The sequence below is a fragment of the Malaclemys terrapin genome, chromosome 3 (assembly GCF_027887155.1).
Source record: "Malaclemys terrapin pileata isolate rMalTer1 chromosome 3, rMalTer1.hap1, whole genome shotgun sequence".
NCBI lineage: Eukaryota > Metazoa > Chordata > Testudines > Emydidae > Malaclemys > Malaclemys terrapin.
In genome coordinates this window covers 183,878,770-183,893,870 of record NC_071507.1, presented here as the reverse complement: position 1 = coordinate 183,893,870, position 15,101 = coordinate 183,878,770, and positions in this window count along the sequence as shown.

Genomic DNA, 15,101 nt, shown 5'->3' with positions numbered 1-15,101 from the left:
TAACTAAGATTGAAGTATAACAGACAACTTTCAGAGCATGTACAGCATACTAGAATATTTGGGAGTGGAGTTAAGAAGTATATACTCTGCCATACTAAACTGACAGTTATATGTATGATTATCGAAGCTACTGTATACAGTGGGTTAACTGGCTTAATAAGTTAAGTTTTACCATTCCTGAACAAGAACAGCTTGAAAAAACATAAACAGAATGCTCGGGGAAGTTCTAGCACATAAACCTAATTTCTTCAAACTATGGATTGCGACCAATAAACATTGGTCAAGATGTACTGCATACTTATAATATATAGGAATAAAAGAGAAACCATAGGGGGAAAATCTTTACTGCCCCTGTTGACTGACTGACAGCCATTTTCCACTGAGGTCAAGAGGTATCTTTGGGTATGTCTACACTACGAGAGTAGTTCGATTTTACTTAAAGCGAATTTGTGGAACCGATATTACAAAGTCAAACGTGTGTATCCACACTAAGGACAGTAATTCGACTTTGTGAGTCCACACTAACAGGGCAAGCGTCGACATTGGAAGCGGTGCACTGTGGGCAGCTATACTACAGTTCCCACAGTCCCCGCTGCCCACTGGCATTCTGGGTCGAGTCCCCAATGCCTGCTGGGGCAAAAAATGTGTTGAGGGTGGTTTTGGGTAACTGTCGTCATTCAACCCTCACTCCCGCCCTCCCTCCGTGAAAGGCCGGCGGGCAATCAGTTCGCGCATTTTTCTGTAAAAAGCAACAGAGGGTCCTGTGGCACCTTTAAGACTAACAGAAGTATTGGGAGCATAAGCTTTCGTGGGTAAGAACCTCACTTCTTCAGAATGCAAGGAATGGAAATTTCCAGAGGCAGGAGGACGCAATAAGGCCGCTCTCCCCAGGAACCTGATGCAAAGGCTTTCACAATACCTCCAGGAGAGCTTCATGGAGATGTCCCAGGAGGACATATTGACAGAATTTTCCAGTAGCTGCACTGGCAAGGACTAAAAACTAAAGCGCCTAGGGCAAACTAATCATGAAAAACCCATTGTTAAGATACCATTCCTATTCTGTTCAAAATAAATGTTTAAAACACTTACCTGCTGATCCTTCCCCTGATTCACGGTCCGGGTTATTGCCTTGGGAGGGTTGGTAGGGGATCTCTCTGAGGGTGATGAAGAGATCCTGACTGTCGGGGAAATCAGCGTTGTAAGCGCTGTCAACTGCCTCATCCTCCTCATCTCCTTCCTCATCTTCCCCGTCCGCGAACATCTCCGAGGAAGCGGCCGTCGACAATACCCCATCGTCAGAGTCCACGGACAGTGGTGGGGTAGTGGTGGTGGCCGCACCTAGAATGGAATGCAGTGCCTCGTAGAAACGGCATGTCCAGGGCTGGGATCTGGAGCGTCCGTTTGACTCTTTGGTCTTCTGGTACCCTTGTCTCAGCTCCTTGATTTTCACGTGGCACTCCGTTGCATCCTGGCTGTATCCTCTCTCCGTCATGGCTTTTGAGATCTTCTCGTAGATCTTCGCATTCCGTTTTTTCGATCGCAGCTCTGAAAGCACGGACTCATCGCCTCACACAGCGATCAGATCCAAGACTTCCCAATCACTCCATGCTGGAGCCCTCTTTCTATTCAGCGATTGCATGGTCACCTCTGCTGGAGAGCTCTGCATCGTTGCCAGTGCTGCTGAGCTCGCCATGATGTCCAAACAGGAAATGAGATTCAAACTGGCCAGACAGGAAAAGGAATTAAAATTTTCCCGGGGCTTTTCCTGTGTGGCTGGTGCTGGGCAGAGCATCCGAGCTCGGACTGCTGTCCAGAGCGTCAACAGAGTGGTGCACTGTGGGATAGCTACCGGAGCTATTAGCGTCGAATTCCATCCACACCTACCCTAATTCGACATGGCCATGTCGAATTTGGCGCTACTCCCCTCGTCGGGGAGGAGTACAGAAATAGATTTAACGAGACCTCTGTGTTGAAATAAATAGCTTTGTTGTGTGGATGGGTGCAGGGTTAATTCGAGTTAACGCTGCTAAATTCGACATAACCTCCTAGTGTAGACCAGGCCTTTCTGTTGACTTCATAGAGAGTTGGATCAGGCCCATGTGTTGGTTCAGATGAATCAGGAATGATCTTTGTCCACTGTGATAGCAGGTCAGCCAGTGGAGAACCCATGAAGGCACCCCAGCTGTCATATCCATGGCAGGTCTTCACAGAAGAGGCTAAGGATGGGGTCAGGGTGGGAGTGGGAGTGTCACCTACAAAAAGGACTGTTGTAGGAGGTTCCAAGCATAGCGTAAATTTGCTGGCTTTATCCCTACAATGGAAGGGAGCAGTGGTCCATATCTGCTATTTCCCATCCCTATAATCTGCAATAGTGAGGGTGTGTGCTCCCACAATACTTCTCCTGTGTCAGGAATCAGGGCCTGCAGCAGAGCTAGTCTCCAGGCAACCTCTTCAGTACAAGTGGCCTGAAGCAGGCTGTCTAACTGACCACATCACCTGATTGGTTGGAGTGGGCAGCAGGCTGTCTCCTAAGACAGCATTAGCTGGCTGGTTGTGTCCTGGTCACGTCCACCACTGTGACTGCTCCTCTGTTACCTTATTTCTGCTGCTCCTGCCTTGAACCCAGCCTTGCTTCTGTCCTGTCCCTGCCTGCTACCATGCTTGCTCCAGTCTGGCTTACCCCGTGGTTCTGGCATCTGACTCAGGCTCTGACTCTAGTCCTTGGTGCCTGTTACCTGCTCTGACCACTATGCTTGACTGCCCTCTTCCCAGTTGGCTGATACCCTGCATTGCATCCAATGAGGGCCTGTGCCTTAAAGGAATATTCTAGCCCTAAATAAGCTATTATTTCTTGTTTAAATTGTACTTCTGACAAATGTAAATAATTCAATACACTGGCTAGATCTGTTCTTTCTTTCTTTCATGGAGCTGTTCTTTTCAGTTTCCCTCAGTTAATATTTTTTAAGGAAACTTGAAATATGGGAATATGGGAGACAGTCTCCAGAACTGTGAAATCCATTAGCTACACTAGGAAAGCACCTAGCAGTTCTATTAGCTGAGTAAGGTTCTTAGCCAATTACATATTTTGTTGGATGAAGAGGCAGAACAGATTGGACCCATCTGGGGTTTTCATAGTGAACTCAATTGGCAGAAATCTGGAAGTGGAACTCCATTACAGAAGGAAAGCAGAACTCAAGGAAACATGACAAAACTAGAGGGTTTAAGAGGCTCTGAGGTTTGAAGAGATTAGCATTTTGGAAGAATCTGGAAAAGGATAGATGAAGATTCAACATCAGAATAGTTGAATTCACGGTACTTCCTGATCCCAAATCTGAACCACTTTTCCCCTTCCTGTGTAGTAATAAACATGTAATGTCCAGACCTTTCGATGACCATTGAAGATTGAAACAAATTAAGAAAAAAAAACAAACCTTTGCATACCCTATGACTGCAAAGGCCTTGTCTGGCTGATACTAGACTCTGCCCTCCAATTGTTTCTCTTTCTTCATATTGTTACAATCCATATGGTATACATGCTAAATGCTTTTACTCAGGCTGCTTTGGGGTAAGCATACATTAAAGTCTATAGCACACTTTCCCCACAACAATAGAGGCGATATAGTTCTGTTAATCCAGCAAGGGGTAATACTGTATCATACTGAACAGGTTGCTTAATCTGGCCAATCTCTGATTTCTTTTTGCATTATTAACACATTATCGAATAAAGTGAATACATCTATGAGGGGTGACATTATTCCTTTATCTGGTATAGATGAAGATCACCAGAATTATACTCTAATACAACACACTCTTCCTCCTCCGCTTTGCTTTTGGGCTCACTTACAAAACCAAAATGCATGTTTCATTTCTTTCTCACTGATATGGTTTACCTCCTTCCCAAATTCCAGCAGGTAATTTCCCTTATGGACATGGAAGTGGGTAAAAATGCTAACAAGATAACACTTAGTCTATCTACCTCTGCCCAACTCCAGGCAGTCAAAGTTTTGTAAACTGAATATGTGGTGCCTTGGGGAGAACATGATGACTAGGTTATTTGGTTGTTCACAAGTTCTTTGGTAAACTCCAGCCTAATCCATAGGATTCAGTAATTTAGTTCCACTCTATGGATTACATTGCTCTCGGTTACACAGCACAAATCTCGAATAAGTCCATTTAAGTGAATGCCATTTACTCTTGTTTTACATCCACATATCTGAGAGCAGAATTTGACACATGATTCATTGTTTAATATGATAGCTGTACCTCCTACATCTTGCCAGGTTAGGAAATACCGTATGAGGTGTCAGTCCCTCCAATGGCAGGCTTATATATACTTCATATTAACTTGGCAATAGATTGTGCCTTTAAGAACAGCCTGAATAAAGTGTGGTGCCAAAGAAGAAACTGATTACCCTTTCCCCATTTCCCATTCTGTGCTGGTCAGCATGTTGGGATGAGTGAATCCAATTCCTGACCACCTGCATGCAAGGAAAGAAGCAGACCTATACATCTTGCACTATTTGTGCCTAGAACAGCAATTGATGGAGGGATGGGTCACAATCTTATCTTCAATTTCTAATAAGAGATTGCAAACTTTTAATGTGTTTGAATGGGCGATATTCATTGGTGGTGGTGTAGCTCCAACTGAGTTAAATGGGGTTAGTGCCTAACCAGTTATAGCAGGAATGAATTTGCCCCATACTATTTAAGATAACTTCACCCAAACAAAGCGTAAGTTTGAAAGCACATATCAGTATCTTAAGGGTAAAAATCCCTATCAGAAGGTTGTAATTAGCAGGAGAGAGGGAAAGGATAAAGCCAGGAAATTCAAAATCAAGATGAACTTTTATGAGAAACCCAAAGTTACGGGAGTCCAAGTGAGTAAAACAGACTATTAAATATATCTCTGAACAACAAAAATTGACATGCTTTGCATGTTAGTAAGTACTTGAGGATTAGGGCTATGTTGTGTGGTGTAAATGGATATGATTCATCATTTTAAGAAAACTTCAGTATTTCATCTTGTTTTGCAAAGCTCTAGAAAGTGTTCTCTAGGGCCCAATTCTGCACTGGCTGGGGATGGAGTAATGATCCTGATAGGCTACTCAATAGCCCTCTTACCTCTCTTGCAAGAATCAGAAAAACCACCTTACATTGAGACCAGAGTCACCAGTGCAATATTTTAATAGGTGTCTACACAGGCGCATGCTGCTTTATCCATTTCTTAGTTTTTGCAGTTCTTACTCTGTGATGGTCCCTTATTCAAATGAGTAGTCCCATTTAAGTCAAGGGCTAGATCGTCACTTTGACTATGCGCAGCACAGGGAAGTACGGGCACTCCTAACATCCTAGTTCAGGCTACGCAGACTTTCGGTCCAGGAGTGCAGGAGTAAGAGGCCCTGCACATCCACTATTCTCCTCCCCCACCATCCACTTGCAGTAACAGGTGGAAGGAGGATGGGTGGAGCACTGGCTCCTCCTCTGAAGATGCCAGTCAGCACAACTATGGAGCCATTTGCTGGGGGTATTGACCTATAGGAAATTCTGATTCCTTTGCTCCCACCCCTCAAGATTGGGAGCTGTGCTTCAGAGAAGTTTCTGAGTCACATGGCTCCTGATGCTAATCCTAGGATGGTGCAGCCAAAGTAATAGTTTATTCACCGTATGCCAGGACTGGCCACCCTTATTCAAGGTGAGGAGTGCTTTACTCAGTGAGAAAGCTCATTGATTTTAAATTAGATTACTCACTGAGAATGTTATTAACCAGCATAAATAATGGTGGCAGTATTTGACCCTAGATCAATAAATGCAGCTAGAACTAGGACTTCCTAAATGGAATAAAAAATTGACTCTAAAAAAGAATTCTTAAAAATGTACAATGAAATACAAAAGTGTCTGCTCCCTTCTCCTTACCCTCCCCAATTTATAAGGTGCAAGTGATTTTTCCTTGCATTGAATGTATAGCATTGTTTGTACATTTGGATGATCATGACTATGAGTCAAGAGGGATTGTTAGCTCCCTGCTGGAGAGATTTTATTTACTTTGTATCATTAGTAGGTAAATTGGAGCTACCCAGGGTTTAATTTTATTTATGCCACTGTCGTTTAGGGCTTTTGTTTTTCTGCCTATCTGTCTATGAATAGAAGAAAACACCAAAATGTGAATTTGGAGTCTTTCTTCTCCATTTCACTTAATCCCCATTCTATCCCTCAGACAGAACCCTGCTCGTTCAAATATTCCTCAGCTCAGGATTTATACCATGATCCTGAGTGATGAAATGCAGGTTCTTGTACTTTAAATGAGGTCTGCATTGGTTTTCTATATTGCTGAAATTTTTCCAGGCACCTGAGTCAGAGACCATGAAAAGCAATGGAGGCTCTACCTACAGCCCTGAGGCTCTCAAAATGTGCAGCATCTCATTTACATTGGATTTGGTCCATTGACTGTAAAAACTGAAGTCATCACATAGAGCTGTAGTACGCCCTCTCACAGAAAACTCAGCAGGAGATGTGTGGGGGGACATGAGTGATTACTCCCTCTCAGAGAAATACCTATAGGAGGGTGGGACATGAATGGAGAAACTCCATCCCTCCTCATAGATTTATCCCAGCAGCCTTCACCCTCCTACCTCTCCTTGTGCCATGCTTTGGCACAATTGCTCCCTCCCCCATCTCACCCCATCCATTCTTTTTTTCTTCTCCTTTCTTTTTCCCCCTTCTGACCTTGTCTGTCTTCTCTGTCTTTTTGTCCTGTTTATTTTGATTCATTCTCCTCTCCTTTGTGTGTATGTGTGTGTGCCCTGTCCTGTCTTTACCATAACGAAGTATACATGGAACTCAGGGTTGGGAGAGGGTGTCCAATCATGGTTCTATGGGTCAGGATATATGTGCTTGCAGCTGAGCTGAGCCCTGTGAGAGCAGAGAAACCAGGCTGCTTCCTGAGCCTGCAGATCAGTACACATATGCTGCTCCTATGTCCAACTGAGTTATGAACTATGGTAGATGCAAGTGCTGAAGGTGAATTTCAAAGACCCACCAGATTATTTTACCTACAGCAGCCTGTTTGCAGGAAGAAAGTGGAGTGGATCCAGGTCATACAACTTCCCTACCCCCATCAGTACGCTTTGCCCCATTTCCTCCGAGGCTAGTTTATATTCTCCTTCTCCCAATCCTGGGAAACATGGCTTAGCAGTTTTGTTATTGTTACTATATTTGTATCACATTAGCACCTGGAAGCTCCAACTGAGACCAGGGCCCCATTGTGCTAGGCACTGTACAAACACACACTAAGAAATAGTCTGGGCTCCAAAGAGCTTACCCTCTAAATATATAAAACCAAGTGAGGAAAACAGGGGTGAAGTGACTAATGTACTCAATGAAAAAAGCTAATGTACTCAATGATTTTTTTGCCTCTGTCTTCACGCACAAGGTCAGCTCCCAGATTGCTGCACTGGGCAGTACAGCATGGGGAGAAGGTGACCAACCCTCTGTGGAGAAAGAAGTGGTTCGGGACTATTTAGAAAAACTGGACGTGCACAAGTCCATGGGGCCGGATGCGCTGCATCCGAGGGTGCTAAAGGAGTTGGCGGGTGAGATTGCAGAGCCATTAGCCATTATTTTTGAAAACTCATGGCGATCGGGGGAGGTCCCAGATGACTGGAAAAAGGCTAATGTAGTGCCCATCTTTAAAAAAGGGAAGAAGGAGGATCCGGGGAACTACAGGCCAGTCAGCCTCACCTCAGTCCCTGGAAAAATCATGGAGCAGGTCCTCAAGGAATCAATTATGAAACATTTAGAGGAGAGGAAAGTGATCAGGAACAGTCAGCATGGATTCACGAAGGGGAAGTCGTGCCTGACTAACCTAATTGCCTTCTATGATGAGATAACTGGCTCTGTGGATGAGGGGAAAGCAGTGGATGTGTTATTCCTTGACTTTAGCAAAGCTTTTGATACGGTCTCCCACAGTATTCTTGCCACCAAGTTAAAGAAGTATGGGCTGGATGAATGGACTGTAAGGTGGATAGAAAGCTGGCTAGATCATCGGGCTCAACGGGTAGTGATCAATGGCTCCATGTCTAGTTGGCAGCCGGTTTCAAGCGGAGTGCCCCAAGGGTCGGTCCTGGGGCCGGTTTTGTTTAATATCTTTATTAATGATCTGGAGGATGGTGTGGACTGCACTCTCAGCAAGTTTGCAGATGACACTAAACTAGGAGGCGTGGTAGATACACTAGAGGGTAGGGATCGGATACAGAGGGACCTAGACAAATTAGAGGATTGGGCCGAAAAAAACCTGATGAGGTTCAACAAGGACAAGTGCAGAGTCCTGCACTTAGGACGGAAGAATCCCATGCACTGCTACAGACTAGGGACCGAATGGCTAGGTAGCAGTTCTGCAGAAAAGGACCTAGGGGTCACAGTGGACAAGAAGCTGGATATGAGTCAACAGTGTGCTCTTGTTGCCAAGAAGGCTAACGGCATTTTGGGCTGTATAAGTAGGGGCATTGCCAGCAGATCGAGGAATGTGATCGTTCCCCTTTATTCGACATTGGTGAGGCCTCATCTGGAATACTGTGTCCAGTTTTGGGCCCCACACTACAAGAAGGATGTGGAAAAATTGGAAAGAGTCCAGCGGAGGGCAACAAAAATGATTAGGGGTCTGGAGCACATGACTTATGAGGAGAGGCTGAGGGAACTGGGATTGTTTAGTCTCCAGAAGAGAAGAATGAGGGGGGATTTGATAGCAGCATTCAACTACCTGAAGGGGGGTTCCAAAGAGGATGGAGCTCGGCTGTTCTCAGTGGTGGCACACGACAGAACAAGGAGCAATGGTCTCAAGTTGCAGTGGGGGAGGTCCAGGTTGGATATCAGGAAAAACTATTTCACTAGGAGGGTGGTGAAACACTGGAATGCGTTACCTAGGGAGGTGGTGGAGTCTCCTTCCTTGGAGGTTTTTAAGGCCCGGCTTGACAAAGCCCTGGCTGGGATGATTTAGCTGGGAATTGGTCCTGCTTTGAGCAGGGGGTTGGACTAGATGACCTCTTGAGGTCCCTTCCAACTCTGATATTCTATGATTCTATGATTCTATGACTTGCCATAGGTGACACAGCAGATCAGTGGCAGACACAGGAATGGGTCCCAGGCCTCCTGAGTCTTGGAGTGCCCTCTCTGTTAGACTGCACCAACTAATACAATAACAGCCCTTCTTTTGAACCTGGCTTTTGCCATTTCTATACGAGGATTTAAAAATTCAGCTACCTGGAAAGAGCTGATTATGAAGTTTAAAAAGTGTTCCGAAACAGCACGTGGTGTTTGTAAATAGTCAGTTATTTTTAAGAAATCATAATTTTGTGAAATTCTAATTAATTTAGTAGCAAACATTCATGTTTTAATAATGTGTATTCCAATCTCCTCCTATGCAATTATTTTCAAAAAGAAGAGAGTCAGTTTTTTGGGGAGATTTTTTTTTCTTAATTTAGAAAGTCAGTAGCTATCAAATTAAACCTGGAATTTGTGCAATCATTGTAACTTGACCTTAAATATATCAAGTTGTCATGCTAAAAAATGAGTCTAGAATGACTAACAACCTTAAAAATGGTAATCTCATTCTGACAAAAAACTTGAATTTCTAAGCACTCTTCAGTTTCATGTTTGCTGCACTTCTGCATTTAGATACAAGTTTGACTTAGAACAATCAAATGCGTTTGCAGCTGTGGGACTGTCTTGGTGCTTTCCCGGTGTCTTTGTCCTTTGTTTTCTGGAAAAACAATTTAGTTGAATTATCTGCCTCTTTTTTAAAAAAAAATAAAGGCGTAATATTCCACCAGCACTTCTTTCCTCAACTTTGAGCACAAATTGGATTTAAAGAAGCAATATAACGAATATATATTTCTAAGTGAAGCACTTGCAACTGGGTAGCCTCTCTCTTGGCTAGAGCATGATAGAACAGCAGTTGAGAGAAATACATACATCACAAGGTGGTTGGCCCCAGTAAATGAAGGAAGTCTAGTGCCCCTGTGCCAGAACAGATGCTTCCATTTGCCCAATTAAGAGGGTGGGGCAGCACCTGCATGTCTATAAAGGACCAGGGAGCCTGAATGAATCAGAGCTGCCTGAGAGTGAGTGAGTGAGTGTGTGTGTGTGTGTGTGTGTGTGTGTGTGTGTGTGTGTGTGTGTGTGTGTGTGTGTGTGTGTGTGTGTGTGTGTGTGTGTGTGTGTGTGTGAGAGGAAACAAGGCAGCTAAGAGTTACCTGAGCATGAAGGTGTTTCTTAGGGGAAGGATGAAGGCAGAAAAGGATAGCAAGAGGGGTTTACTGATTGATTTTCTCAAGCCAGAGAGAGGGGCAGGCAGGGGGGCGGTGAAGTCAGGAGGAGCAGCAGAAAGAGGTGCCTGCTGGCTCTAAAAGGGAGAATCAAAGCTGAAGGCTGGAGAGGGCTAAAGGCAGGGGAGCAGAGGAGGGGTTTACCTGCTGACATCTCCATGCTGAAGAGCTGTACCAGGAGAACACCAAGGGCCAGAGGGAGGGAGGGAGGCTCCTCGCTCCCAGCAGAGAAGCTGTATGTGTGGATGTCCTGCTGGAAAGTGTGGGGTTGGACTCCAACTGGAGGGCTGGGGTGGCTGACCTGGCAGAGGGACAGAGAGACCAATAAAGATGTGTGGTGGAAGATGGCAGAATGTGTTATATCAGTGAATGAGATTTCTGGGATTTTGAGGATTTATATTCACTGGGGGTGATAAATGTATTTTATGTTGGGACTCTTCTGTTATGGCATGACCTTTACAAGGTTTTTGTTATAAACCAATCCCCCTTCCTTCTAAAATGTGTGTTGTTGAAGTAAGAGAACCTGAAATGGAGTCATTGGGTTACCCGAGAGGGGAAACTGACACAGGGTTGTGCCACTGCCTGCCACAAGAGAGTACTCTAGGTGGGGCTGGCCTATGAGTTTTGTTTTTGTTTTACTGTATTGAAGTTCTAAGGAAAGGCATTGGATTGACAGACTTTGGGGAGGTATGTCTATACTGCATTTTAAAACCCAAGCGGTGAGTCTCAGAGTCTGGACTGATAGATCCGTGATTGTGGGGCTGGTGCTATGGTGCTAAAAGCATCTATGAAGATGCTTGGGCTCTGAACTCCGGGGATGGAGGTGGTCTCCATAGCTTTAGCCTCAATATCTACACAGCTAGTTTTCAGTGCTGTACTGTGAACCCAAGTCTGTTGACCCAGGCTCTGAGACTTGCAGAAGATATACCCTTAGAGAGACCATTTCAGTGCCTGAGAGGAAAAGTTAGTCTTTGAGCATCTCCCAGTCCTTGGCCAGGATGAGGAAACATGCCGCTACTATGGTACTAAGATAGACAGATGTTTCCATTCCATATTGTGGAGGTGGTTTTTGATTATATATACTTGCTAGGAACTGAACTATGACCCACAAACTCAGTACAGAACAGTGAAATAAGTTAAAGGATAGTAAAATGGTAACTAAAGAGTGGGAATATGTCTGAAGACACTAAACTGTTCTCCGGTGGATTAGCCACAAATAATTTGATACATGCCCATACTGTCACATAGTGGCAATTGGCTTACATTTTGACAGTGATGTGCCAGGAAAAGGACAAAAATCTGACTTTTGTTAAATGTCTCTAACATACTGTATGACTGCTGGAGAGCAGTTCAAGCTTGCTAGAGCCTCCAAGTCATCTCTGATTCTATTTAAAATGTTAACTTTTAAAATTAGATTTGAATGGAGTCAGTAGAGCTATGCTAATTGAAACCAACTGGGGATTTCGTCTTAAGTCTGTGAATTGGTACTGGACAAGAGGAATTTGTTAAAACCAAATTTAACTTTCCCTTTCCCTATACTTACTTACTACGAAGTGGCAAAAAAGTTGAAAGCCTTTTTGGGCTCTGAAGAACATATCTCTTTTTAAGGCAGCAAAGATCAGGAACCTTTCTCTAAATTTACATCAAATTTCATAGAAAAAATTACTTTGACTGCATCAGCTTCCAAATGGTTTGTGTCATAGTCCTTTGTAAGGGTTATAGGAACGGGGGTAAAAATCTGGTTTATCATGAAAACTGATTTACAACACTGATGTAGATAGCAAGCAAGCGTAGACCCTTTAAAGCACTGCAGAAAGACTTTTTGCTAGGCTAACTAGATGGTACAAGGGTACTGCCACCCTTTATCACTATTCCTGGAACTAGTATGCTTCAGATTAGCATATCCTGAAATTAAACCCAAATATCTCTTCTTCGGCTGCATATAGGGAGATTTCACATATAGGGGAATCTCACAGATACTGGTATTACCAGGCAGTTGGGGATCTATTCTGGCCATTCCTTAATAAAGAGCACTTTAGACTAGTTTATTGTACTCACATCTACAGCTAGGTGAAAAATACACTTTTGGTAAAGAGAAATTTTGGGGGGAAACTCCTAAACTATTTACAAACTTGGGTTGAATTAAAGAAATCATTTCAGCTGGAAAAAATATTTTTTTCTTTAGTTAAAAAAGTTCATTTCAACCATTTTGAAATGTTTCCATTGGAGATTTTTTCATTTTTGAAAAAGGTAAAGTGTTTCATTTCTACTTTGTTTCTGAAATGGCATTTCACTGTCAAATTTGGTCCTTTAAAAAAAAAAAAAAAAAAAAAAAAAAGTCAACCCAAAACATTTCAGTGGATTTGACACACATGTTTTTCAATTGTTTTGATTCAACAAAATATTCAGAAATGGTTTTGGTTCAAATCAGTCTTCTAAAATTATTTTTTCATTTGTCCCCCAAACTGAAAAAATCCATTATTCAGTCTTCTCTACTTGCATCCCGCGTGACATTACTCTCTATTTCTGAGTGAGCCGCAGGTGGAATTGTACAATCCCCACTTAATCTCCCAGGCCTACTTTTGGAGGTGAACTCAGCCTGCTCTGTGGGCCAGTGCAGAGTGCGATAGAGTCTGGGACACCCCAACCCTGCTCTAATTTGGGCAATTTCTGGCCCTGGAGTTGCATGGAGGGAGCTGACCCTTGTACTCTGAGTGCAGAGCTTGAAATTATTCCTGGCCCATGCATGGACAACACAGTCCCTACACCAACCCAACGACTAGGTACAATCAGGACCTTTGTTTTCACTTCATTCTGCTCTGGTTTGGATTGTGTACGGCTAGGAATTGTTGTGGAGAATGAAACTCCTAAAGATGGGAAGGAGGGGCCATAATGACACCAAAATACTGAGTGAAACAAGTGGTTATAGTCACTTGGCAGAAAACTGTGTATAGTGGGTTCTTTCACCATTTTGCCTTCTAAAGAAATAGATGACTTCACTTCCCAGTGCTCCTGAACCATTTTGTCTTTCTAAGTAGGGTGTCACAGAAAATCGAATTTTAAGACCATAGTGTATAATAATGTATTTTCCAATAAAAATATCGTTGTGTGGAAGACTTCCCTTTGTATATGTTTTATGAGTTGCTGCTTTCAAAGCATTATGTTTAACAGTATTCAAGGTTCGTATGTAAACAAAATCTTGAAGCCTGATTTAGTTCAACAGACTGCCTGGAAGATCTAGAGTTTGTATTAATATTTTTATTCAGGCTCTTTAGAAAACCCATTTTGGTTTCACACCTGACTTTGTTTTTATGGACCCAGTTTCTCAGGAACTGAGCATCTCCTGTGATATTCCGTGCATCCTCAGCTTCCATAGCATCAGTAATCAGTCATATAAGACCCCCATTTCAGGCTGCCAGTGCCTATGAGTCATTCTAATAGCACATAAAACATCAATTACTTTTCAAATTTTAGTGTGATCCACTAAGCTTTGATCCTGTGCACTCTAGCTAGACCTGGTAAACCCAGAAAACTATATTTTAACCCTCACTATCTATCTCTTGATTTCTTCAGATCAAGACTGGATCCCTTTCTGGAAGATATGCTTTAGTCAAATGGAGGGTGACCATATTTCCCTATGCTGAATACAGGACACCTGGTAAAATAACGCGTATTCAAGCAAATTCAATGGCAATCAGTCAGAACTATGCAGTATAAACGTTCAAATTAACATCAAGTTGACTGAGCCCCTGCTAAAAAGAAATACTGCTTAGTTGGATTCTTTTTATTTACATTCTTATCTTTAAGGCTTTACGGTTCACATGAGCAGGGGTGAACCCCCACCCCCTCTCTCTCTCTCACACACACACACACACACACACACACACACACACACACACACACACACCCCTCTCTCACACAAGGGGGTGACCAATTGACCTGACTCTCCCTGCCAAGTGCTTTCCACCCTCCACACGTGGCTCAGCCCACAGGACGGACCCGCCTCTCCTGGTACCTGTTGCTGTGTCATCCTGAGGGAACACTGGGGAGGAGAGGGGGCATGCAGGATCACATGCCACCCCTCCAGATTTCTGCCAGGGTTCACACACGAATGTGGCCAGCAGCAGCCTTTCAGCACTGTGCCGGAGGGGAGGGAAGGGACGGGAGCTGCTTCCAGCTGCAGGGATGGAGGAGGCGGGGAAAAGGATTATCTGGCCCATGTCTTTGCAGAGCTCATCTCTTCTCCCACCCCTGCCCTCCCCCACCCCATATGGCTGGAAGAAGCTTATCCCTTCCTGCCCACACAGTGTGTAAAGGCAACTGCTGCTGTCCACCAACACAACCATCTGTCTCTGGCTACAGTGCGGGCAGGAAGGGGTTAAGCCCTAAGGATGCATTGTGCACCAGGGCCTAGGAAACCTGACTGCAGGGGCTTCAGGGAACCCAGCCAGAGAAGTGGCTCAGCAGGGGAGGGTGCCTAGGGGACAGAGCAGCCCCACGCTTCCTGGGGGCAGGACCCAGGGCAGCGGTGTGTGGGTGAAGAGGGTGCTAAGCCCCTGCCTTGGGGGCTGCTGTGAAGCCTGTAGGTTGGGGGTGTGAACTGGCTGGAAATTGCTTTGCCCCACCCCCGCCACTCTAGAGCTTAGCTGAGGGGAGGGGTAGAGAGGCTTCCCCATGCCAGCCCTGTGTGGGGCTTTGGCACATGCAGGGCTTGGCTCCTCCTGGCCAGTGCCCCAGCCAGAGGGTCTTGGGCTTTCCTGGGGTGCTGGCCCAGCCAGAGGG